Consider the following 27,411-nt stretch of genomic DNA (forward strand, 5'->3'; position numbering starts at 1 on the left):
TTTTTTTTTAAAACCACATAATGAGAGCCGGAAGGTTGAAGCTCAGCTTTATTTAGTTGAGGACAACACCAGGGAGGGGCAGAAGCCGTTAGTAGGCCCTAACCACCATTTTTTTTTTTAAAACCACATAATGAGAGCCGGAAGGTTGAAGCTCAGCTTTATTTAGTTGAGGACAACACCAGGGAGGGGCACACAGACAGACACCTTTAGTAGGCCTGAAAAGCCTATTGCATTTTTTAAAATGGTAATTTGGAGCAGAAGGTTGAAGCTCAGCTTTATTTAGTTGAGGGCAACACCAGGGAGGGGCAGAAGCCGTTAGTAGGCCCTAACCACCATTTTTTTTTTTTAAACCACATAATGAGAGCCGGAAGGTTGAAGCTCAGCTTTATTTAGTTGAGGGCAACACCAGGGAGGGGCAGAAGCCGTTAGTAGGCCCTAACCAAAGTTGAAGGCCAAATGCAGTTTAATTTCTGATACTATAGGCCGAAAGCCAGAAGGTGGAAGTTCCGATTTAGACAGTGGAGGACAATTTGAATTAGGGACTGCAGACAGACTTAGTAGGCTGTCCCCTGTGGACCATGCATCCACCACATTAACCCATTGCGCCGTAATGGACACGTAATCTTCCGTGGCCATGCCTACAGGTCCATGCGTCTGTTGTCAGGTGCACCTTTGTACTCACAGATTGCCAGAGTGCATGGACAATGCGGTCTTCTACATGCTGGTGGAGGGTTGGGATGGCTTTTCTCGCAAAAGAAGTGTCGACTGGTTAGCTTGTAGCGTGGTACAGCGTAGTCCATCATGGCCTTATTAATAGTAAATAAAATATATAACTAGGCTCTATGAACTTTTAAATAGGTTCCAGGGGTACATGGGCAGCATTGGTGTGGTCAGTGGAGGAGTATTGCAAGTAGGGGCTGCAGACAGGCTATCAAAGGCCTAAAATAACAAACAGTAGGCAGTCATGGCAGTTTTACATCGGTTACATGGATACACAGGCAGGCACTCCAGGCAGCATTGTGGTCAGTGGAGGAGTATTGCAAGTAGGGGCCGCAGACAGGCTATCAAAGGCCTAAAATAACAAACAATAGGCTCATGGCAGTTTTACAGCGGTTACATGGATACACGGGCAGGCAGCTTGGTGGTCAGTGGAGGAGTATTTAAAGTAGGGACCGCAGACAGGCTTCAAAGGCCTAACATAAGAAAATGGGCTGGCTGTAGGCACTTTATAATTGGTTCCAGGGGTACACGGGCAGCAGTGGTCTGGTCAGTGGAGGAGTATTTAAAGTAGGGACCGCAGACAGGCTATCAAAGGCCTAACATAACAAACAATAGGCTCATGGCAGTTTCACAGCGGTTACATGGATACACGGGCAGGCAGCTTGGTGGTCAGTGGAGGAGTATTGCAAGTAGGGGCTGCAGACAGGCTATCAAAGGCCTAAAATAACAAACAGTAGGCAGTCATGGCAGTTTTACATCGGTTACATGGATACACAGGCAGGCACTCCAGGCAGCATTGTGGTCAGTGGAGGAGTATTGCAAGTAGGGACCGCAGACAGGCTTCAAAGGCCTAACATAAAAAAATGGGCTGGCTGTAGGCACTTTATAATTGGTTCCAGGGGTACACGGGCAGCAGTGGTCTGGTCAGTGGAGGAGTATTTAAAGTAGGGACCGCAGACAGGCTATCAAAGGCCTAAAATAACAAACAATAGGCTCATGGCAGTTTCACAGCGGTTACATGGATACACGGGCAGGCAGCTTGGTGGTCAGTGGAGGAGTATTGCAAGTAGGGGCCGCAGACAGGCTATCAAAGGCCTAAAATAACAAACAATAGGCTCATGGCAGTTTTACAGCGGTTACATGGATACACAGGCAGCTTGGTGGTGAGTGGAGGAGTAGTGCAAGGAGTGTCTGTCCCAGTACTCCCAAAATATAAATAGATGTTAATGTCTCGCAAAACAACCAAAACAAAAAAAAAAGGTGGCATACTTAGGTACAGGGGTGGGCTCATCTACTGAGTTTCTGACATAGTAATTTGGCAGTAACTATTTAATGGTGCCAATATAGGACACAGACACAGACTACTTTAAGTTGCATCATAGATGTCTACAAATTTGTATTGTCAGTGCCAGACATTGAATGATGTCAGCGAATAGACTAAAGATTGGTGGAGCTGTGCGACATAATTTTGCACGTGGTAGAGCACATTTTGAGCTGGGGTAGGGGGGAACTCTCTTGAGGCCGGCGGGACCGCCCCAGGGCCCCTCATGTTACAACGGTGTGTCTGACGTTGGGTGCGCACCACCACCGCCAGAGACACTACATTGTACTATGAGGGACCCAGTAGCAATGCCGTCAACCAAAAGCGAGCACACCCACCTCTTCAGACAAACAGCAGTCTCACGGGTGCTTGCGCCAAGTCGCGATACCACGGCCCCGTGTGGGGAGTTTTGCCATTTAGGGAGGTGTAAACATGTCGTATGCTGTACAATCAGCTGCAGCAAATTAGACATTAGAAAAGTAATTCACAGGCAAGAGCTTTTCATAGGAAAGCTAGGTGTCGGCCGGGCAAGGTGGGGCAAAAGATTTCGAAATCCAGTTGTGGTTCATTTTAATGAATGTTAGATCGTCAACATTTTGGGTAGCCAGACGAGTCCTTTTTTCGGTTAATATTGAACCTGCAGCACTGAATACTCTTTCTGATAGGACACTTGCTGCCGGGCAAGCAAGCTCCTGCAATGCATATTCTGCCAATTCTGGCCAGGTGTCTAATTTGGAGGCCCAGTAATCAAATGGGAATGACGGTTGAGGGAGAACATCGATAAGGGATGAAAAATAGTTAGTAACCATACTGGACAAATGTTGTCTCCTGTCACTTTCAATTGATGCAGCAGTACCTGTCCTGTCTGCGGTCATAGCAAAATCACTCCACAACCTGGTCAGAAAACCCCTCTGTCCAATGCCACTTCTGATGTGTGCACCCCTAACACTCCTAGTCTGCTGCCCCCTGGAGCTCGTGTGAGAACGATCACGTGCGCTGTGTGCTGGGAATGCCTGAAGCAAACGGTCAACAAGAGTTGATTGTTTGGTTGCTAATATTAGTTCCAAGTTCTCATGTGGCATAATATTTTGCAATTTGCCTTTATAGCGTGGATCAAGGAGGCAGGCCAACCAGTAATCGTCATCGTTCATCATTTTCGTAATGCGTGTGTCCCTTTTTAGGATACGTAAGGCATAATCCGCCATGTGGGCCAAAGTTCCAGTTGTCAAATCTCCGGTTGTGATTGGTTGAGGGGCAGTTGCAGGCAAATCTACGTCACTTGTGTCCCTCAAAAAACCAGAACCCGGCCGTGACACGCAACCAAATTCCTGTGCCCCCGGGAAAGGTTCGGCATTAAAAATATACTCATCCCCATCATCCTCCTCGTCCTCCACCTCCTCTTCGCCCGCTACCTCGTCCTGTACACTGCCCTGACCAGACAATGGCTGACTGTCATCAAGGCTTTCCTCTTCCTCTGGTGCAGACGCCTGCTCCTTTATGTGCGTCAAACTTTGCATCAGCAGACGCATTAGGGGGATGCTCATGCTTATTACGGCGTTGTCTGCACTAACCAGCCGTGTGCATTCCTCAAAGCACTGAAGGACTTGACACATGTCTTGTATCTTAGACCACTGCACACCTGACAACTCCATGTCTGCCATCCTACTGCCTGCCCGTGTATCCTCCCACAAATAAATAACAGCACGCCTCTGTTCGCACAGTCTCTGAAGCATGTGCAGTGTTGAGTTCCACCTTGTTGCAACGTCTATGATTAGGCGATGCTGGGGAAGGTTCAAAGACCGCTGATAGGTCTGCATACGGCTGGCGTGTACAGGCGAACGTCGGATATGTGAGCAAAGTGCACGCACTTTGAGGAGCAGGTCGGAGAACCCAGGATAAGTTTTCAATAAGCACTGCACCACCAGGTTTAAGGTGTGAGCCAGGCAAGGAATGTGTTTCAGTTGGGAAAGGGAGATGGCAGCCATGAAATTCCTTCCGTTATCACTCACTACCTTGCCTGCCTCAAGATCTACTGTGCCCAGCCACGACTGCGTTTCTTGTTGCAAGAACTCGGACAGAACTTCCGCGGTGTGTCTATTGTCGCCCAAGCACTTCATAGCCAATACAGCCTGCTGACGCTTGGCAGTAGCTGGCCCATAATGGGACAACTGGTGTGCAACAGTGTCATCTGCCGATGGAGTGGTTGGCAGACTGCGTTCTGTGGAAGAGCTGTAGCTTCTGCAGGAGGACGAGGAGGAGGAGGAGGAGGGGGTGCGAACGCCTACAGCCAACTGTTTCCTAGACCGTGGGCTAGGCACAACTGTCCCTAAATTGATGTCGCCTGTGGACCCTGCATCCACCACATTCACCCAGTGTGCCGTGATGGACACATAACGTCCCTGGCCATGCCTACTGGTCCATGCATCTGTAGTCAGGTGCACCTTTGTACTCACAGATTGCCTGAGTGCATGGACGATGCGCTGTTTAACATGCTGGTGCAGGGCTGGGATGGCTTTTCTGGAAAAAAAGTGTCGACTGGGTAGCTCGTATCGTGGTTCAGCGTACTCCATCAGGGCTTTGAAAGCTTCGCTTTCAACTAACCGGTAGGGCATCATCTCTAACGAGATTAGTCTAGCTATGTGGGCGTTAAAACCCTGTGTACGCGGATGCGAGGATAAGTACTTCCTTTTTCTAACCAGAGTCTCATGTAGGGTGAGCTGGACTGGAGAGCTGGAGATCGTGGAACTTTCGGGTGTGCCGGTGTACATGGCAGACTGAGAGACGGTTGGAGACGGTATTGTTTCCGCCGGTGCCCTAGATGCAATATTTCCTCCTACAAAACTGGTGATTCCCTGACCCTGACTGCTTTTGGCTGGCAAAGAAACCTGCACAGATACTGCCTGTGGTGCGGAAAATGGTGGCCTTACAGTGACGGAAGGGATGTTGCGTTGCTGACTAGCTTCATTGGCCGAGGGTGCTACAACCTTGAGGGACGTTTGGTAGTTAGTCCAGGCTTGAAAATGCATGGTGGTTAAGTGTCTATGCATGCAACTAGTATTTAGACTTTTCAGATTCTGACCTCTGCTTAAGCTAGTTGAACATTTTTGACAGATGACTTTGCGCTGATCAGTTGGATGTTGTTTAAAAAAATGCCAGACTGCACTCTTCCTAGACTCGGATCCCTTTTCAGGGATTGCAGACTGAGCTTTAACCGGATGGCAACGCTGTGCTCCAACAGGTTTTGGCTTTGACACGCGTTTTGGGCCAGATACGGGCCCGGCAGATGTAACCTGTTGCGATGTTGATGCCTGCTGCGGCCCCTCCTCCACCTCCGCTTCTGAACTACTGCCGCCTGCACCCTGTTCCCCCAATGGCTGCCAATCGGGGTCAATAACTGGGTCATCTATTACCTCCTCTTCGAGCTCGTGTGCAACTTCGTCTGTGTCACTGTGTCGGTCGGTGGTATAGCGTTCGTGGCGGGGCAACATAGTCTCATCAGGGTCTGATTGTGGATCTGTACCCTGAGAGGGCAATGTGGTGGTCTGAGTCAAAGGAGCAGCATAGTACTCTGGCTGTGGCTGTGCATCAGTGCACTCCATGTCAGAATATACTTGTAATGGGCATGGCCTGTTAAATGTTTCACTTTCTAAGCCAGGGACGGTATGTGTAAAGAGCTCCATGGAGTGACCCGTTGTGTCGCCTGCTGCATCCTTCTCTCTTGTTGTAGTTTTTGCTGAGGAGGACAAGGAAGCGACTTGTCCCTGACCGTGAACATCCACAAGCGACGCGCTGCTTTTACATTTACCAGTTTCGGAAGAGGAGGCAAAAGAGCTAGAGGCTGAGTCTGCAATGTAAGCCAAAACTTGCTGTTGCTGCTCCGCCTTTAAAAGCGGTTTTCCTACTCCCAGAAAAGAGAGCGTTCGAGGCCTTGTGTAGCCTGACGACGAAACTGGCTCCACAGCTCCAGACTTAGGTGGAATATTTTTATCCCCACGACCACCTGATGCTCCTCTACCACTACCATCATTACCAGCTGACAATGAACGCCCACGACGACCTCTTGCACCAGACTTCCTCATTGTTTTAAAATCTTAACCAAAGTAACTTTATTTGTTGCTGTCAAACAACTTACACGGTGAGCTATAACTTCAGTATGATTTCAATATCCCTTAACAGGTTGGTGAGACCACAAGGAAAATCAGGCACAATGTTACACACTCTGTTTTCTGTGGCACAAAATCACAGAGATGACACACACGCAGGACTGTCACTCAAGCACTAATGTCAATATTAATCTCCCACCTAATTTATTTTTTTTTTTTTCTCAGGGAGACTTTAGAAACCAAATAATATTAAAAAAAAAAAAAAAAAAGGCTTTCTATGGCCCACAATTAGAGAGAGAGAGGTGGCACACCCAGGAGTCAAGACTGGCACACAAGCTGAGAGGGCAATATTACTCTCCCACTGTTTTTTTATGTATTTTTTGTTTTTTCAGGGAGACTTTAGAAACCCAATAATATTTTAAAAAAAAAATAAATAGGCTTTCTATGGCCCACTGAATGAGAGGGAGAGAGGTGGCACACCCAGGAGTCAAGACTGGCACACAAGCTGAAAGGGCAATATTACTCTCCCACTGTTTTTTTAGGTTTTTTTTTTTTTTTCAGGGAGACTTTAGAAACCCAATAATATTTTAAAAAAAAAATAAATAGGCTTTCTATGGCCCACTGAATGAAAGGGAGAGAGGTGGCACACCCAGGAGTCAAGACTGGCACACAAGCTGAAAGGGCAATATTACTCTCCCACTGTTTTTTTATGTATTTTTTGTTTTTTCAGGGAGACTTTAGAAACCCAATAATATTTAAAAAAAAAAATAAATAGGCTTTCTATGGCCCACTGAATGAGAGGGAGAGAGGTGGCACACCCAGGAGTCAAGACTGGCACACAAGCTGAAAGGGCAATATTACTCTCCCACTGTTTTTTTAGGTTTTTTTTTTTTTTTCAGGGAGACTTTAGAAACCAAATAATATAAAAAAAAAAAAAAAAAAAAAATAGGCTTGCTATAGCCCACTGAATGAGAGATAGCACACACAGCAGTGGCACACAAGCCCTGACTGAGGCCAATATTTTTCTCCCACTGATTGATGTAGTGTTTTTGTGTTGAGGTAGAATTTAGAACACAAATCACGGAAAAAATAAATAGGCTTTCTATGGCCCACTGAATGAAAGGGAGAGAGGTGGCACACCCAGGAGTCAAGACTGGCACACAAGCTGAAAGGGCAATATTACTCTCCCACTGTTTTTTTATGTATTTTTTGTTTTTTCAGGGAGACTTTAGAAACCCAATAATATTTAAAAAAAAAAATAAATAGGCTTTCTATGGCCCACTGAATGAGAGGGAGAGAGGTGGCACACCCAGGAGTCAAGACTGGCACACAAGCTGAAAGGGCAATATTACTCTCCCACTGTTTTTTTAGGTTTTTTTTTTTTTTTTCAGGGAGACTTTAGAAACCCAATAATATTTTAAAAAAAAAATAAATAGGCTTTCTATGGCCCACTGAATGAGAGGGAGAGAGGTGGCACACCCAGGAGTCAAGACTGGCACACAAGCTGAAAGGGCAATATTACTCTCCCACTGTTTTTTTAGGTTTTTTTTTTTTTTTCAGGGAGACTTTAGAAACCCAATAATATTTAAAAAAAAAAATAAATAGGCTTTCTATGGCCCACTGAATGAAAGGGAGAGAGGTGGCACACCCAGGAGTCAAGACTGGCACACAAGCTGAAAGGGCAATATTACTCTCCCACTGTTTTTTTATGTATTTTTTGTTTTTTCAGGGAGACTTTAGAAACCCAATAATATTTTTAAAAAAAAATAAATAGGCTTTCTATGGCCCGCTGAATGAGAGGGAGAGAGGTGGCACACCCAGGAGTCAAGACTGGCACACAAGCTGAAAGGGCAATATTATTCTCCCACTGTTTTTTTAGGTTTTTTTTTTTTTTTCAGGGAGAATTAGAAACCAAATAATATTAAAAAAAAAAAATAAATAGGCTTTCTATGGCCCACTGAATGAGAGGGAGAGAGGTGGCACACCCAGGAGTCAAGACTGGCACACAAGCTGAAAGGGCAATATTACTCTCCCACTGTTTTTTTAGGTTTTTTTTTTTTTTTCAGGGAGACTTTAGAAACCAAATAATATTAAAAAAAAAAAAAAAAAAAAAAAAAAAATAGGCTTGCTATAGCCCACTGAATGAGAGATAGCACACACAGCAGTGGCACACAAGCCCTGACTGAGGCCAATATTTTTCTCCCACTGATTGATGTAGTGTTTTTGTGTTGAGGTAGAATTTAGAACACAAATCACGGAAAAAATAAATAGGCTTTCTATGGCCCACTGAATGAAAGGGAGAGAGGTGGCACACCCAGGAGTCAAGACTGGCACACAAGCTGAAAGGGCAATATTACTCTCCCACTGTTTTTTTATGTATTTTTTGTTTTTTCAGGGAGACTTTAGAAACCCAATAATATTTTTTAAAAAAAATAAATAGGCTTTCTATGGCCCACTGAATGAGAGGGAGAGAGGTGGCACACCCAGGAGTCAAGACTGGCACACAAGCTGAAAGGGCAATATTACTCTCCCACTGTTTTTTTAGGTTTTTTTTTTTTTTCAGGGAGACTTTAGAAACCCAATAATATTTAAAAAAAAAAATAAATAGGCTTTCTATGGCCCACTGAATGAGAGGGAGAGAGGTGGCACACCCAGGAGTCAAGACTGGCACACAAGCTGAAAGGGCAATATTACTCTCCCACTGTTTTTTTAGGTTTTTTTTTTTTTTTCAGGGAGACTTTAGAAACCAAATAATATAAAAAAAAAAAAAAAAAAAAAATAGGCTTGCTATAGCCCACTGAATGAGAGATAGCACACACAGCAGTGGCACACAAGCCCTGACTGAGGCCAATATTTTTCTCCCACTGATTGATGTAGTGTTTTTGTGTTGAGGTAGAATTTAGAACACAAATCACGGAAAAAATAAATAGGCTTTCTATGGCCCACTGAATGAAAGGGAGAGAGGTGGCACACCCAGGAGTCAAGACTGGCACACAAGCTGAAAGGGCAATATTACTCTCCCACTGTTTTTTTATGTATTTTTTGTTTTTTCAGGGAGACTTTAGAAACCCAATAATATTTAAAAAAAAAAATAAATAGGCTTTCTATGGCCCACTGAATGAGAGGGAGAGAGGTGGCACACCCAGGAGTCAAGACTGGCACACAAGCTGAAAGGGCAATATTACTCTCCCACTGTTTTTTTAGGTTTTTTTTTTTTTTTTCAGGGAGACTTTAGAAACCCAATAATATTTTAAAAAAAAAATAAATAGGCTTTCTATGGCCCACTGAATGAGAGGGAGAGAGGTGGCACACCCAGGAGTCAAGACTGGCACACAAGCTGAAAGGGCAATATTACTCTCCCACTGTTTTTTTAGGTTTTTTTTTTTTTTTCAGGGAGACTTTAGAAACCCAATAATATTTAAAAAAAAAAATAAATAGGCTTTCTATGGCCCACTGAATGAAAGGGAGAGAGGTGGCACACCCAGGAGTCAAGACTGGCACACAAGCTGAAAGGGCAATATTACTCTCCCACTGTTTTTTTATGTATTTTTTGTTTTTTCAGGGAGACTTTAGAAACCCAATAATATTTTTAAAAAAAAATGAATAGGCTTTCTATGGCCCGCTGAATGAGAGGGAGAGAGGTGGCACACCCAGGAGTCAAGACTGGCACACAAGCTGAAAGGGCAATATTATTCTCCCACTGTTTTTTTAGGTTTTTTTTTTTTTTTCAGGGAGAATTAGAAACCAAATAATATTAAAAAAAATAAATAAATAGGCTTTCTATGGCCCACTGAATGAGAGGGAGAGAGGTGGCACACCCAGGAGTCAAGACTGGCACACAAGCTGAAAGGGCAATATTACTCTCCCACTGTTTTTTTAGGTTTTTTTTTTTTTTTCAGGGAGACTTTAGAAACCAAATAATATTAAAAAAAAAAAAAAAAAAAAAAAAAATAGGCTTGCTATAGCCCACTGAATGAGAGATAGCACACACAGCAGTGGCACACAAGCCCTGACTGAGGCCAATATTTTTCTCCCACTGATTGATGTAGTGTTTTTGTGTTGAGGTAGAATTTAGAACACAAATCACGGAAAAAATAAATAGGCTTTCTATGGCCCACTGAATGAAAGGGAGAGAGGTGGCACACCCAGGAGTCAAGACTGGCACACAAGCTGAAAGGGCAATATTACTCTCCCACTGTTTTTTTATGTATTTTTTGTTTTTTCAGGGAGACTTTAGAAACCCAATAATATTTTTTAAAAAAAATAAATAGGCTTTCTATGGCCCACTGAATGAGAGGGAGAGAGGTGGCACACCCAGGAGTCAAGACTGGCACACAAGCTGAAAGGGCAATATTACTCTCCCACTGTTTTTTTAGGTTTTTTTTTTTTTTCAGGGAGACTTTAGAAACCAAATAATATTAAAAAAAAAAAAAAAAAAATAGGCTTGCTATAGCCCACTGAATGAGAGATAGCACACACAGCAGTGGCACACAAGCCCTGACTGAGGCCAATATTTTTCTCCCACTGATTGATGTAGTGTTTTTGTGTTGAGGTAGATTTTAGAACACAAATCACGGAAAAAATAAATAGGCTTTCTATGGCCCACTCAGTGAGAGATGGCACACACAGGGATGGCACTGTAGCAGAAATGCCAATCTTAATCTCCCACAAAAAAAAAAAAAAAAAAAAAAAAAAACTGTCCTACAATTACTATCTCCCTGCAGTAATGTAAGCCAGGTATGGCAGGCAGCAATAGGAGTGGACTGATGCACAAATTAAATAAAAAGTGTGGACAAACAAAAAAGATAGCTGTGCAGAAAGGAAGGAACAAGAGGATATGTGCTTTGAAAAAAGCAGTTGGTTTCCACAGTGGCGTACACACAGCAATACAGCTATCACGGAGCCTTCTAGGGCAGCCCAATGAGCTACAGCGCTGAGGGGAAAAAAAAAAAAAAATAGCTTCCACAGTCCCTGCACACCGAAGGTGGTGTTGGACAGTGGAAATCGCTGCAGCACAAGCGGTTTGGTGGTTAGTGGACCCTGCCTAACGCTCTCCCTGCTTCTGACGAAGCGGCAGCAACCTCTCCCTAAGCTCAGATCAGCAGCAGTAAGATGGCGGTCGGCGGGAACGCCCCTTTATAGCCCCTGTGACGCCGCAGACAGCAAGCCAATCACTGCAATGCCCTTCTCTAAGATGGTGGGGACCAGGATCTATGTCATCACGCTGCCCACACTCTGCGTTCACCTTCATTGGCTGAGAAATGGCGCTTTTCGCGTCATTGAAACGCGACTTTGGCGCGAAAGTCGCGTACCGCATGGCCGACAAGCACAGGGGTCGGATCGGGTTTCATGAGACGCCGACTTAGCCAAAAGTCGGCGACTTTTGAAAATGATCGACCCGTTTCGCTCAACCCTAGTGGTTCCTCCTCTAGCAGAATGTAGTTTGTATCAGTCTCTACAAATATCTGCTGGGGACCTAATCTGCTTCAAACTTTGGGTACGTTGGATATGCATATGACAGGGGCTGCTCTAATGTTTACACCATTTAATCGTATACACTTCTTGTAGGTGCACATATCAACAGGTTCCTATGCAGTTTTACAGAACACATCCACCCGTTCCCCATGTACTCATCTGCTTGTGCTGCTCGTCATTACAGTTGCAGTATTTTTGCCCGATGAGTAAACTTCAGGATGCCTTTGCGGTTCTCTAAAGGATCCGCTTCATGCTTTCCTTCCTTTCTTATGCCTCCCGACGCGTTTCTACCTATGCGGGTTCATCAGGGGATCAATGGCATTGTTATGGCTATCGCTGGTCCACTTACCAGCGAGCGTACTTTATAGCAGAGGAATACCGGTCTCCATACTGGCTCACTTCCGGACGCCAGTCCCATTTCCGGCATTTGTGCGCGCGCGCGCATGTATCTCGTGCCCGCGCGTGCACGTTGTAAACCTTTTGTATTTCTTGTAACTATGGCACGTGCACTATGTTGCTGCGTGCATGGTATCCACGGCAACCTAGACGCTATTACTACGCGTCCGTCATCATTTCCGGTTTTCCGGGTATCATTGCAACTGAACTTAAATGTAAAGATAACCTGGTGAGCACCAATTTCTAGTGCCACATTACATGGTTTAACTTTCATTCTTTAATTAACGGGTACAGACTCGGACCCTCGAGCCAATATAATAGTGTGTACGGGTAAAGTGCTATCCACATTTTCTATACGCCATCATGGCCCCTGGCTTTTTTAGGAAGTGGTGCTATTCAATGGGTCCCCTTCATGAAACCAGTTTCTTTTTAGAGGCTATAACCATAATTATCATACAACACCTATTTAAGGTTATATATATCGAGTTGGTCCTTGATGGTAGAATTAGGTTTTATAAAGATACTTTCTAATTTATTATTGATACATGGACCCTCGAATCAGTATGATGTCATACATGGGTGATGTTGTTCCCGTGTCTTCTATATATCATCCTGCATATTGGCCTTTCAGAAAAATGTCCATTTTTTGCCTAAGGTTCCTTATAGCTGCAGTCATGATGGTTATAGCGTGTGACAAGTTAGAATTATGTATGTGTCGGTGATGGACGGGGACATTCTGTTTTGTTTGATTGATTGAGGGATGGTCATACTAGGTGCTTAAGAGTTCCTCATGTGGTGACACGACAGATCTTATGTATTAGGAATGATAGGCATAGGGTGCATACTTATCCTGGCCCTATTGCGCCCTTACTCAGCTCTTCCCTGCCTCACGCGGAGGTTGACACCTATTCCTGCGCATTGGCGCCCCCACTCGACGACGGCTCTCCCTATAGACTAGAAGCCCTGTTGGTGCCTCAATTTTATAAGAAGGAAGAAAAGCTGAGTTGGTCGTTAAGACCCTGTGGTGCAATGGTTTGTAGTCTAAAAATCCATTTGCTTTCTCTTTGTAGGATGTTTCTATCCCAGTCTCCTCCTCTAGACGGCTGGTATACTCTATCTATCCCCATAAATTTCGCTACTTTAAAGTTGCCTTGGTGCACCCTATTGATATGGTTTGCCACTGCGGTGTTTCTCCCTTTTTGAGTATCTCCATAGTGTTCGCCCACCCTCCTCCTGAGTTCTCTACTCGTTTTACCCACATACTCCACTCCACATTCGCAAGTCATCTTGTAAACCACTCCATTGGTCTTACAGTTTATAAAGTGGTTTATACGGTACGTTTTTCTCGTTACATTACTCGCAAATTCAGTCCCTTGACTTAGGGACGCACAATACTTGCATTTGCCACATTTGTAACAGCCTTTCACTTTCTCACCCAACCATGTTGGACCCACTTTTGGGGGAGGGGGGGTAAAGTGGCTGTGGACTACCCTATCTTTAATAGAGCGGCCCTTTCTGAATGTGATTTGTGGGGTGGGGGTAATGATTTCTTTTAAGTCCTTATCCATTTGGAGTATGGGCCAGTGCTTTTTTAGAATTTGTCTCATATCTGATGCTCCGTTTGTGTACTTTGTGATTAGTCTAATTTGCTGGTCCCCTTCTTTCTTGGGGGTGGGTTTAAGGAGATCCTTCCTTTGTCTGTCTAAGGATGCATTATAAGCCTCTCTGAGTACTTTATCGGGATATCCTCGTTCCCGAAAACGCGCTCGAAGATCATCCGCCTGTCTCTGGTACATCTGAGGTTCAGAGCAATTTCTACGAATCCTCTGGTACTGCCCCTTTGGAATGCCTTTCTTAAGGGCGAGGGGATGATTGGATTCCCATCTTAACAGGGAGTTAGACGCTGTCGGTTTCCTATAGGTACTTGTGGTGACTTGCCCATCTTTCCCCCTTTCAATCGTTACGTCTAGGAACGGTAATTCGTTTCTCCCTATCTCGTAGGTGAAGTGTAGGCCCAGATCATTTACATTAAGATCTGTAACAAAGGCTTTGAAGGATTCCTCACTCCCCCTCCAGATAACGAACACGTCGTCAATGTAGCGCAGCCACATGACGACGTTGTCCTCCATGTCTGGCCTATCACCAAAAACTATGTTTTCCTCCCACCAGCCCAGGAGTAGATTGGCATACGAGGGGGCACAGGGGCTCCCCATCGCTGTGCCCCTGAGCTGGTGGAAGTAGGAGCCATCAAAGAGAAAGTAGTTTTTTGTTAGGCAAAATTCCAAAGCCCTTAATACAAAGTTGTTATGTTGGCGGAATTGGAGCCCTCTTGTGTTGAGAAAGTACTCCACAGCCATGATCCCTTTATTATGTGGGATCGAAGAATATAATGCTTCTACATCAATGGAGCATAGCAACATATCCACATCCAATACCACATTCTCTAGTTTTAGAAGAAGGTCTGTCGTGTCACGAGTGTAGGAACTTAAGGAGACCACAAAAGGTCGTAATACCTGGTCCACATAGAGTCCTAAGTTTTGTGTAAGGCTACCGATTCCTGAGACTATAGGTCTCCCTTTTAAAGGATTCGTGCCTTTGTGTATTTTAGGTACACTATAGAATGTCGGCACTATTGGGTGCGTGGGTATCAAAAAATCTCTTTCTTTGGCATCAATCAATTTATTATTGAAGGCTTCCCCCACTAAAGATTTTAGTTGTTCATGGTATGTTTTAGTTGGGTTTGCCTCTAGTTTCTCATACCCCATCTCTTTTTGAAGGAGAGAATAACATAGATCTTGGTACTGTTCCACGTCCATCACCACAACGTTTCCCCCCTTATCGGAGGGTTTTATAACTCTCTCATGATCTTTTTCTAGGTCACACAGGCTTTTCATCTCGTTTTTAGTAAGGTTATGGGCTCCTTTCCTTTTTACCTTTGATTCCAACTCTACCAAATCCTCTGTGACCAAATTTAGGAACACGTCTATAGGGCTCAAATCACTTGATACGGGTGGCATCCGTTTACTTTTGTTTTTAAGGTTAGTAAATGGTCCCTCCCCCATCTCGTTGGGATCAATGTCACTGAGGTGAAACAGAAACCTTACATCGTTTAGGAGGTCCTCGTCTATGCCTAGTTCAAGGCAGCGTTTTTTATCCTCATTAATAAAGTGTTTTTTCCACTTCAGTCTGCGTATAAACATATTTACGTCTTTTACTGCCTCGAAACTCTCGTAATCAGTGGTTGGAACAAAGGAAAGGCCTTTGCTCAATACTGCCATTTGTTCCCTACTAAGATTTTTTGAGGATAAATTAATTACGCGGTTGTTTATGAGGGGTTCCGAGGGTTGAACCGATTCCTCAGGGGGTAACTGAGGTCTAAAAAACGGTCTCCTTGTGGGGATCCTCTACCTGTTCCTCTACCTCCTCGTGCCCCTCCCCCCCTTCCCCTAGTCTTTCCTCTAGTATTTTTAGGGCGGGTATCAGAGTCTGAAAACTCCACCTCTGATGATGAGGGATCAGTTTCTTGTGGTTTAGGTGGTTTGGGGTTATGTAAGGAATACGCCTTATTGTCCCTAAAGTCCTGTAAGTCTCGCACAAAGAACTTGTGTTTCTTTTCCTTCAGGTGGTATTGGAATTTTTCTATTGTATTCTGTAGACTTTTTTCTTTATTACCGAATTCTGGTTCGGATGTAAATTTCTTTGTGACCTCGATTTGTTCTTTTAGGTTAACCTGGTGAGCACCAATTTCTAGTGCCACATTACATGGTTTAACTTTCATTCTTTAATTAACGGGTACAGACTCGGACCCTCGAGCCAATATAATAGTGTGTACGGGTAAAGTGCTATCCACATTTTCTATACGCCATCATGGCCCCTGGCTTTTTTAGGAAGTGGTGCTATTCAATGGGTCCCCTTCATGAAACCAGTTTCTTTTTAGAGGCTATAACCATAATTATCATACAACACCTATTTAAGGTTATATATATCGAGTTGGTCCTTGATGGTAGAATTAGGTTTTATAAAGATACTTTCTAATTTATTATTGATACATGGACCCTCGAATCAGTATGATGTCATACATGGGTGATGTTGTTCCCGTGTCTTCTATATATCATCCTGCATATTGGCCTTTCAGAAAAATGTCCATTTTTTGCCTAAGGTTCCTTATAGCTGCAGTCATGATGGTTATAGCGTGTGACAAGTTAGAATTATGTATGTGTCGGTGATGGACGGGGACATTCTGTTTTGTTTGATTGATTGAGGGATGGTCATACTAGGTGCTTAAGAGTTCCTCATGTGGTGACACGACAGATCTTATGTATTAGGAATGATAGGCATAGGGTGCATACTTATCCTGGCCCTATTGCGCCCTTACTCAGCTCTTCCCTGCCTCACGCGGAGGTTGACACCTATTCCTGCGCATTGGCGCCCCCACTCGACGACGGCTCTCCCTATAGACTAGAAGCCCTGTTGGTGCCTCAATTTTATAAGAAGGAAGAAAAGCTGAGTTGGTCGTTAAGACCCTGTGGTGCAATGGTTTGTAGTCTAAAAATCCATTTGCTTTCTCTTTGTAGGATGTTTCTATCCCAGTCTCCTCCTCTAGACGGCTGGTATACTCTATCTATCCCCATAAATTTCGCTACTTTAAAGTTGCCTTGGTGCACCCTATTGATATGGTTTGCCACTGCGGTGTTTCTCCCTTTTTGAGTATCTCCATAGTGTTCGCCCACCCTCCTCCTGAGTTCTCTACTCGTTTTACCCACATACTCCACTCCACATTCGCAAGTCATCTTGTAAACCACTCCCTTGGTCTTACAGTTTATAAAGTGGTTTATACGGTACGTTTTTCTCGTTACATTACTCGCAAATTCAGTCCCTTGACTTAGGGACGCACAATACTTGCATTTGCCACATTTGTAACAGCCTTTCACTTTCTCACCCAACCATGTTGGACCCACTTTTGGGGGAGGGGGGGTAAAGTGGCTGTGGACTACCCTATCTTTAATAGAGCGGCCCTTTCTGAATGTGATTTGTGGGGTGGGGGTAATGATTTCTTTTAAGTCCTTATCCATTTGGAGTATGGGCCAGTGCTTTTTTAGAATTTGTCTCATATCTGATGCTCCGTTTGTGTACTTTGTGATTAGTCTAATTTGCTGGTCCCCTTCTTTCTTGGGGGTGGGTTTAAGGAGATCCTTCCTTTGTCTGTCTAAGGATGCATTATAAGCCTCTCTGAGTACTTTATCGGGATATCCTCGTTCCCGAAAACGCGCTCGAAGATCATCCGCCTGTCTCTGGTACATCTGAGGTTCAGAGCAATTTCTACGAATCCTCTGGTACTGCCCCTTTGGAATGCCTTTCTTAAGGGCGAGGGGATGATTGGATTCCCATCTTAACAGGGAGTTAGACGCTGTCGGTTTCCTATAGGTACTTGTGGTGACTTGCCCATCTTTCCCCCTTTCAATCGTTACGTCTAGGAACGGTAATTCGTTTCTCCCTATCTCGTAGGTGAAGTGTAGGCCCAGATCATTTACATTAAGATCTGTAACAAAGGCTTTGAAGGATTCCTCACTCCCCCTCCAGATAACGAACATGTCGTCAATGTAGCGCAGCCACATGACGACGTTGTCCTCCATGTCTGGCCTATCACCAAAAACTATGTTTTCCTCCCACCAGCCCAGGAGTAGATTGGCATACGAGGGGGCACAGGGGCTCCCCATCGCTGTGCCCCTGAGCTGGTGGAAGTAGGAGCCATCAAAGAGAAAGTAGTTTTTTGTTAGGCAAAATTCCAAAGCCCTTAATACAAAGTTGTTATGTTGGCGGAATTGGAGCCCTCTTGTGTTGAGAAAGTACTCCACAGCCATGATCCCTTTATTATGTGGGATCGAAGAATATAATGCTTCTACATCAATGGAGCATAGCAACATATCCACATCCAATACCACATTCTCTAGTTTTAGAAGAAGGTCTGTCGTGTCACGAGTGTAGGAACTTAAGGAGACCACAAAAGGTCGTAATACCTGGTCCACATAGAGTCCTAAGTTTTGTGTAAGGCTACCGATTCCTGAGACTATAGGTCTCCCTTTTAAAGGATTCGTGCCTTTGTGTATTTTAGGTACACTATAGAATGTCGGCACTATTGGGTGCGTGGGTATCAAAAAATCTCTTTCTTTGGCATCAATCAATTTATTATTGAAGGCTTCCCCCACTAAAGATTTTAGTTGTTCATGGTATGTTTTAGTTGGGTTTGCCTCTAGTTTCTCATACCCCATCTCTTTTTGAAGGAGAGAATAACATAGATCTTGGTACTGTTCCACGTCCATCACCACAACGTTTCCCCCCTTATCGGAGGGTTTTATAACTCTCTCATGATCTTTTTCTAGGTCACACAGGCTTTTCATCTCGTTTTTAGTAAGGTTATGGGCTCCTTTCCTTTTTACCTTTGATTCCAACTCTACCAAATCCTCTGTGACCAAATTTAGGAACACGTCTATAGGGCTCAAATCACTTGATACGGGTGGCATCCGTTTACTTTTGTTTTTAAGGTTAGTAAATGGTCCCTCCCCCATCTCGTTGGGATCAATGTCACTGAGGTGAAACAGAAACCTTACATCGTTTAGGAGGTCCTCGTCTATGCCTAGTTCAAGGCAGCGTTTTTTATCCTCATTAATAAAGTGTTTTTTCCACTTCAGTCTGCGTATAAACATATTTACGTCTTTTACTGCCTCGAAACTCTCGTAATCAGTGGTTGGAACAAAGGAAAGGCCTTTGCTCAATACTGCCATTTGTTCCCTACTAAGATTTTTTGAGGATAAATTAATTACGCGGTTGTTTATGAGGGGTTCCGAGGGTTGAACCGATTCCTCAGGGGGTAACTGAGGTCTAAAAAACGGTCTCCTTGTGGGGATCCTCTACCTGTTCCTCTACCTCCTCGTGCCCCTCCCCCCCTTCCCCTAGTCTTTCCTCTAGTATTTTTAGGGCGGGTTTCCTATCCACAGGAATAGACACCAATACATGGATAAATGAGGCCAAAAGTGTGTTTTCAGAGGGCACCTTTACCCAGAAACGTTATACACCCTCCTTTAATGCAGCATTCAAAGAGCTAACTAAAGCATATAAGGACCAAATAACATCATGGTGGGAAGTACAAAGTCTGGATAACTATATCCGAGCAGGGATAGTACCCAGACATTTGAGGATAAATAACTCCCCAGGGTACAGATATAGAGGGACGGAATTCTACAAAAAGTGGGAAAAGGAGGCAACAGAAAGTTCCCTCAAACTTATGAAATTACTCCTTGATGAGGAGAGATTAATGTTAGTAGAATTGAATAATAACCTAAAAGAACAAATCGAGGTCACAAAGAAATTTACATCCGAACCAGAATTCGGTAATAAAGAAAAAAGTCTACAGAATACAATAGAAAAATTCCAATACCACCTGAAGGAAAAGAAACACAAGTTCTTTGTGCGAGACTTACAGGACTTTAGGGACAATAAGGCGTATTCCTTACATAACCCCAAACCACCTAAACCACAAGAAACTGATCCCTCATCATCAGAGGTGGAGTTTTCAGACTCTGATACCCGCCCTAAAAATACTAGAGGAAAGACTAGGGGAAGGGGGGGAGGGGCACGAGGAGGTAGAGGAACAGGTAGAGGATCCCCACAAGGAGACCGTTTTTTAGACCTCAGTTACCCCCTGAGGAATCGGTTCAACCCTCGGAACCCCTCATAAACAACCGCGTAATTAATTTATCCTCAAAAAATCTTAGTAGGGAACAAATGGCAGTATTGAGCAAAGGCCTTTCCTTTGTTCCAACCACTGATTACGAGAGTTTCGAGGCAGTAAAAGACGTAAATATGTTTATACGCAGACTGAAGTGGAAAAAACACTTTATTAATGAGGATAAAAAACGCTGCCTTGAACTAGGCATAGACGAGGACCTCCTAAACGATGTAAGGTTTCTGTTTCACCTCAGTGACATTGATCCCAACGAGATGGGGGAGGGACCATTTACTAACCTTAAAAACAAAAGTAAACGGATGCCACCCGTATCAAGTGATTTGAGCCCTATAGACGTGTTCCTAAATTTGGTCACAGAGGATTTGGTAGAGTTGGAATCAAAGGTAAAAAGGAAAGGAGCCCATAACCTTACTAAAAACGAGATGAAAAGCCTGTGTGACCTAGAAAAAGATCATGAGAGAGTTATAAAACCCTCCGATAAGGGGGGAAACGTTGTGGTGATGGACGTGGAACAGTACCAAGATCTATGTTATTCTCTCCTTCAAAAAGAGATGGGGTATGAGAAACTAGAGGCAAACCCAACTAAAACATACCATGAACAACTAAAATCTTTAGTGGGGGAAGCCTTCAATAATAAATTGATTGATGCCAAAGAAAGAGATTTTTTGATACCCACGCACCCAATAGTGCCGACATTCTATAGTGTACCTAAAATACACAAAGGCACGAATCCTTTAAAAGGGAGACCTATAGTCTCAGGAATCGGTAGCCTTACACAAAACTTAGGACTCTATGTGGACCAGGTATTACGACCTTTTGTGGTCTCCTTAAGTTCCTACACTCGTGACACGACAGACCTTCTTCTAAAACTAGAGAATGTGGTATTGGATGTGGATATGTTGCTATGCTCCATTGATGTAGAAGCATTATATTCTTCGATCCCACATAATAAAGGGATCATGGCTGTGGAGTACTTTCTCAACACAAGAGGGCTCCAATTCCGCCAACATAACAACTTTGTATTAAGGGCTTTGGAATTTTGCCTAACAAAAAACTACTTTCTCTTTGATGGCTCCTACTTCCACCAGCTCAGGGGCACAGCGATGGGGAGCCCCTGTGCCCCCTCGTATGCCAATCTACTCCTGGGCTGGTGGGAGGAAAACATAGTTTTTGGTGATAGGCCAGACATGGAGGACAACGTCGTCATGTGGCTGCGCTACATTGACGACGTGTTCGTTATCTGGAGGGGGAGTGAGGAATCCTTCAAAGCCTTTGTTACAGATCTTAATGTAAATGATCTGGGCCTACACTTCACCTACGAGATAGGGAGAAACGAATTACCGTTCCTAGACGTAACGATTGAAAGGGGGAAAGATGGGCAAGTCACCACAAGTACCTATAGGAAACCGACAGCGTCTAACTCCCTGTTAAGATGGGAATCCAATCATCCCCTCGCCCTTAAGAAAGGCATTCCAAAGGGGCAGTACCAGAGGATTCGTAGAAATTGCTCTGAACCTCAGATGTACCAGAGACAGGCGGATGATCTTCGAGCGCGTTTTCGGGAACGAGGATATCCCGATAAAGTACTCAGAGAGGCTTATAATGCATCCTTAGACAGACAAAGGAAGGATCTCCTTAAACCCACCCCCAAGAAAGAAGGGGACCAGCAAATTAGACTAATCACAAAGTACACAAACGGAGCATCAGATATGAGACAAATTCTAAAAAAGCACTGGCCCATACTCCAAATGGATAAGGACTTAAAAGAAATCATTACCCCCACCCCACAAATCACATTCAGAAAGGGCCGCTCTATTAAAGATAGGGTAGTCCACAGCCACTTTACCCCCCCTCCCCCAAAAGTGGGTCCAACATGGTTGGGTGAGAAAGTGAAAGGCTGTTACAAATGTGGCAAATGCAAGTATTGTGCGTCCCTAAGTCAAGGGACTGAATTTGCGAGTAATGTAACGAGAAAAACGTACCGTATAAACCACTTTATAAACTGTAAGACCAAGGGAGTGGTTTACAAGATGACTTGCGAATGTGGAGTGGAGTATGTGGGTAAAACGAGTAGAGAACTCAGGAGGAGGGTGGGCGAACACTATGGAGATACTCAAAAAGGGAGAAACACCGCAGTGGCAAACCATATCAATAGGGTGCACCAAGGCAACTTTAAAGTAGCAAAATTTATGGGGATAGATAGAGTATACCAGCCGTCTAGAGGAGGAGACTGGGATAGAAACATCCTACAAAGAGAAAGCAAATGGATTTTTAGACTACAAACCATTGCACCACAGGGTCTTAACGACCAACTCAGCTTTTCTTCCTTCTTATAAAATTGAGGCACCAACAGGGCTTCTAGTCTATAGGGAGAGCCGTCGTCGAGTGGGGGCGCCAATGCGCAGGAATAGGTGTCAACCTCCGCGTGAGGCAGGGAAGAGCTGAGTAAGGGCGCAATAGGGCCAGGATAAGTATGCACCCTATGCCTATCATTCCTAATACATAAGATCTGTCGTGTCACCACATGAGGAACTCTTAAGCACCTAGTATGACCATCCCTCAATCAATCAAACAAAACAGAATGTCCCCGTCCATCACCGACACATACATAATTCTAACTTGTCACACGCTATAACCATCATGACTGCAGCTATAAGGAACCTTAGGCAAAAAATGGACATTTTTCTGAAAGGCCAATATGCAGGATGATATATAGAAGACACGGGAACAACATCACCCATGTATGACATCATACTGATTCGAGGGTCCATGTATCAATAATAAATTAGAAAGTATCTTTATAAAACCTAATTCTACCATCAAGGACCAACTCGATATATATAACCTTAAATAGGTGTTGTATGATAATTATGGTTATAGCCTCTAAAAAGAAACTGGTTTCATGAAGGGGACCCATTGAATAGCACCACTTCCTAAAAAAGCCAGGGGCCATGATGGCGTATAGAAAATGTGGATAGCACTTTACCCGTACACACTATTATATTGGCTCGAGGGTCCGAGTCTGTACCCGTTAATTAAAGAATGAAAGTTAAACCATGTAATGTGGCACTAGAAATTGGTGCTCACCAGGTTATCTTTACATTTAAGTTCAGTTGCAATGATACCCGGAAAACCGGAAATGATGACGGACGCGTAGTAATAGCGTCTAGGTTGCCGTGGATACCATGCACGCAGCAACATAGTGCACGTGCCATAGTTACAAGAAATACAAAAGGTTTACAACGTGCACGCGCGGGCACGAGATACATGCGCGCGCGCGCACAAATGCCGGAAATGGGACTGGCGTCCGGAAGTGAGCCAGTATGGAGACCGGTATTCCTCTGCTATAAAGTACGCTCGCTGGTAAGTGGACCAGCGATAGCCATAACAATGCCATTGATCCCCTGATGAACCCGCATAGGTAGAAACGCGTCGGGAGGCATAAGAAAGGAAGGAAAGCATGAAGCGGATCCTTTAGAGAACCGCAAAGGCATCCTGAAGTTTACTCATCGGGCAAAAATACTGCAACTGTAATGACGAGCAGCACAAGCAGATGAGTACATGGGGAACGGGTGGATGTGTTCTGTAAAACTGCATAGGAACCTGTTGATATGTGCACCTACAAGAAGTGTATACGATTAAATGGTGTAAACATTAGAGCAGCCCCTGTCATATGCATATCCAACGTACCCAAAGTTTGAAGCAGATTAGGTCCCCAGCAGATATTTGTAGAGACTGATACAAACTACATTCTGCTAGAGGAGGAACCACCATTCACTAGAGCCTAGACCCCTAGCAATAAGGGAATAGGATAGGCAGTCCCAAGCAACCAGTATAGTGCAAAAAGAGAGGGGCACCTTCCTATATTAATCCTAAGAGGAGCTAGGACAGTGACGTTCCTTTTTAAATTTGTGAGTTTTATATGTACTGTATGTCAGCACCTGCACTACACGTAACACTATTTTGTTATTAGTTTTTAAACAAAGGAACCAAGTAAAGGTTATGTTTTAAGTGTAACATTTATTTATACAAAAGCCTGCTATTCAAATATTTTTTTCCCTATTTTCCACCTCTAAAACCTGGGTGCGCCTTATAGTCCGGTGCGTCCTATAGTCCGAAAAATACGGTATATAGCGCAAAATAATTTTTCATATGCTGGTTCTACCTAATATTATTTGCCTCTAACAAGAGCAGATTTATACATTATGGTAGTCGATGAAACCCTCCCTATTTCCCCCTAATCTTACAGTTTGTTCCTAATACTAAACTATGATTTTTAATGTGTTATCAAAAAAAAATAATAATATATAATGTCACCAAAAAAAATGTGTCAATAAAAAAGTACTACATGGTATAACCCGTTAGGGAATGCACCATATCTATATTAGTACTCCTAAGGATTTTTGTGAGAATGACACTAGCAGTGGCCCAGTGTACTATCACTCAACCCAAGGTACCTTATTTAATAGTGATAATGCCCGTATGCAACAGCATTTATCAAGTACCAAAACAAATAAACAGGTAACCTTGGTTGCATTAATATCAGCAGGTATCACAGAGTAAAGGGGTAAGGTCAATTGGAAAAATTAGTAAACGAATATATAAATATTGGAACAGTCTCACCAATTGTCAAGGAGTCAGGACAGGTAAGGTGGAGCCCAAGCTTGCTGGAATGGAGGAATCCATCAGCCGCAGCATCGGGAGACAATGCCCTGTCAATCCCTAAGGGGCTATCAATAAGACTGAATCCCCGAGCTCCTGCCCTTACAAGGGCAGTCCACATCTACCCCTAAAGTTTAACATGCCCTGCACTCTCCCTATTTAGGTGTCCCAACGTGTTTCTTTTCATGCCGGATCATCAGGGGACTAGCTTGTATGGGAGAAAAAGTGCTACATAAAGAATCTAGCGACCTGCCACCCTCTATGCTATACTGCAGAGAGTGGGAGGAACCGTTACTTCCCCTTAAATAGTGTGCTGCAAGGCATCAATGGCCTATCACCTACCAAACGTAAATCATGTGATAGGCCTGATTAAACAAATGGTATATGCGGCGGTTACAATCGATGGAAAACACGCCAAAAGATTTCCCCCAAAAAAATAATATGCAAATAGGAATAGGCAGACACACCGCAACACACCGTGGACCACAATGCACCCAGATTACCTGTTTGATCCCTTCTCACATGCTGAGAGACGCCGCAAATCCTTCGTGAAACCACGAGACCGGCAACTTCCGGTAACAACCGGAAGTTGACGTTACCAAGACAACAGAACGCCTGTCAGACTGCGCATGGAGCAAGGTATCAGCGTCTCAATAGAAACCTCCGCCAGTGGGCGGTAGAGAGTAAATGGCTGCTAAAGTATAACAAGACAGCGGTCCGAGAAGAAGCAATATAATGCTAACATATAAGGGCACGCAGTTTGCAACAAATGCCCGTATCCCCTAATAAGACCGCACATGTGCACATGTTAGAAACGGGCACAAGGGAAGGGAATCGATATGTTCCCAAGTGCCGATTGATCATTAAAGGCTAGTAAAAGCGACCAGGGAAAACTCCTGCGTTTACAAATCCAGATACCTAGTATTATAAGGCAATTGCTCGTATCCACAGCACATGCGCACATATAAGACTCATTAACCAGCATATAGAGAGCTGAACCTCGTTAAATCCCCACACAGTGTTATATGGGAATGCTCTAGATGGGAAAACATCACTAAACAATTAATGTGCCCCATATTAAATTTATATAGTTGAGGCCATAATGATATCAGTTAATAAAAATGCAAATCCCAAAAAGGTGACAAAGAGGGAAGGATTTATGAAGAGGTACACTCTTATGTGTAAAATGACACTTGGATATCAATAGGGAAGTTCAAGCAGAAACTTCAAATAAAGCATCCATAACTGATTTGGTCATTAAGACCATAAGGTGAAACAGTGTTCAAATAAAATATCCATTTTGCCTCCTTCTGTAACAGCAACTGGTCCCAGTTGCCCCCTCGCATAGGTGCGGAAACTTTTTCTATGGCTACAAAGCGTAGATTTTTTGCTTGTCCATTATGCACATGGTTAACGTGTCGAGACACTGATGTGTCCCTATTGTGCTCAACATCACCAATATGCTCACCAATTCTCTTTTTAAATTCTCTGATGGTCTTGCCAATGTATTCCAAACCACAGGTGCATGAGGCCCTATAAATGACCCCCTTTGTACTACAGTTAATGAACTGCTTGATTTGATATTTCTTACCTGTCACATTACTTACAAAGGATTTACTTGGATCTACATACTGGCAAGCCGTACAATGACCACATCTGTGGCACCCTGTGACATTACTTTTAAGCCACGTACTCGTTGGAGAAACCGTAAAATGGCTATGGACAATTGTCTTGTAGCGAACGAGTTTTTCTGTAGGCGATGGTAGGAGCATCACCAAAATGTTCTGAGATATCCGGATCCATTTGGAGAACTGGCTAGTGTCTCCGAAGAATGTCCCTGACACGAATTGCACCATTATCATAGGTAGTAATATACCGGGAAACAGTATCATCCTGTCTCTTAGATACAGGATTCAACAACTCACTGCAGTCCCTACTCTTTGCCTCATGATATGCCTTACTCAAAACACTATGAGGATAGCCTCTAGCTAGAAGTCTCTCTCTCAACTCTCGAGACTGTGTCTCGAAGGTACGGCTATCTGAACAATTTCTCCGAACAAGAAGGTATTGCCCTTTCGGGATACCCTTCTTAAGATGTGCCGGATGATGGCTATTTCAATGTAAGAGCGAGTTGGTTGCTGTTGGCTTTCTAAACGTAGATGTGATTAGTTCACCATTTTCGCACTTAGTAATAAGAATATCCAAAAATGATAGAGTACAGGCATCAATGACTGATGTACGGAGTTCACTCCATTTTTTAATCAGACAGCTTAGGACGAACATCTATCCTGCTCAATCTGGGGCAAACCAATAAGAAACCATATCTGCTTCCAAAAGGCAGCTTACACTCGCAGTATCCACAGATTACACCACCAACTATCTATCAATATTGATCCTCAACTGGTTACGCCACCTTGTGTCACCCCAGTAAGTATAATTGTAGACATATCATTATACTATATTGCTCTGAATTAGTGCCATCATAAAAGTCTCACTAAAAGTCTTGTCAGTAAAAACTCTTTTCTATATAGTGGAGAACATACTCCATTCCAACAAATCCTGGGACCATTACATTTTTGAACCAAGTACTTTTCACCAGCCCCGGATTTTTTGGCGCAATCACAGTAAGTTTTTCGTTATTTATATATCCCATATATTCACAGAATTACTCCTCTACTACTATTGTTACTTTATGCATATAGAGCAGCGCAGTGATGAATTTTGATTTTTAAAATAGAAAGGTGCTATAAAAATAGGGAACCAATTCCAAGGTATGCATACAAAAGGAAAACAATTGGACAATCTTTGCTGCTAAACCTTGCATGCTATGTTAAGTTTGAAGTCCTGTCCATTGCACTGTGCTAATACATAATGACAACTATAAGGTGCATTTTTTTGTCTAAAGACATGTTTATATTGTGGAAAGCTGAGTGCAAGACCACTGTTACCTGCCAATGTAAACTGCTATGCATATGATGACGTCCCTCTGC

General features: G+C 43.6%; 1 protein-coding gene and 1 long non-coding RNA gene across 2 annotated transcripts in view; one reads left to right on the forward strand and one right to left on the reverse strand.

Annotated features, from left to right (window-relative positions):
• The window catches only part of GALNT17 (polypeptide N-acetylgalactosaminyltransferase 17), an 828,236-nt gene that overhangs the window by 521,262 nt on the left and 279,563 nt on the right, over positions 1-27,411 (reverse strand). The gene's annotated exons all lie outside the window — the stretch shown is intronic.
• The window catches only part of LOC143816264 (uncharacterized), a 31,888-nt gene that overhangs the window by 3,290 nt on the left and 1,187 nt on the right, over positions 1-27,411 (forward strand). The window contains exons 2-3 of the long non-coding RNA XR_013223905.1: positions 26,687-26,848; positions 26,953-27,045. This is a non-coding gene — a long non-coding RNA (uncharacterized LOC143816264). The remainder of the gene's footprint in view (positions 1-26,686; positions 26,849-26,952; positions 27,046-27,411) is intronic.

Source organism: Ranitomeya variabilis, chromosome 3 (assembly GCF_051348905.1).
Source record: "Ranitomeya variabilis isolate aRanVar5 chromosome 3, aRanVar5.hap1, whole genome shotgun sequence".
Classification (NCBI taxonomy): Eukaryota; Metazoa; Chordata; class Amphibia; order Anura; family Dendrobatidae; genus Ranitomeya; species Ranitomeya variabilis.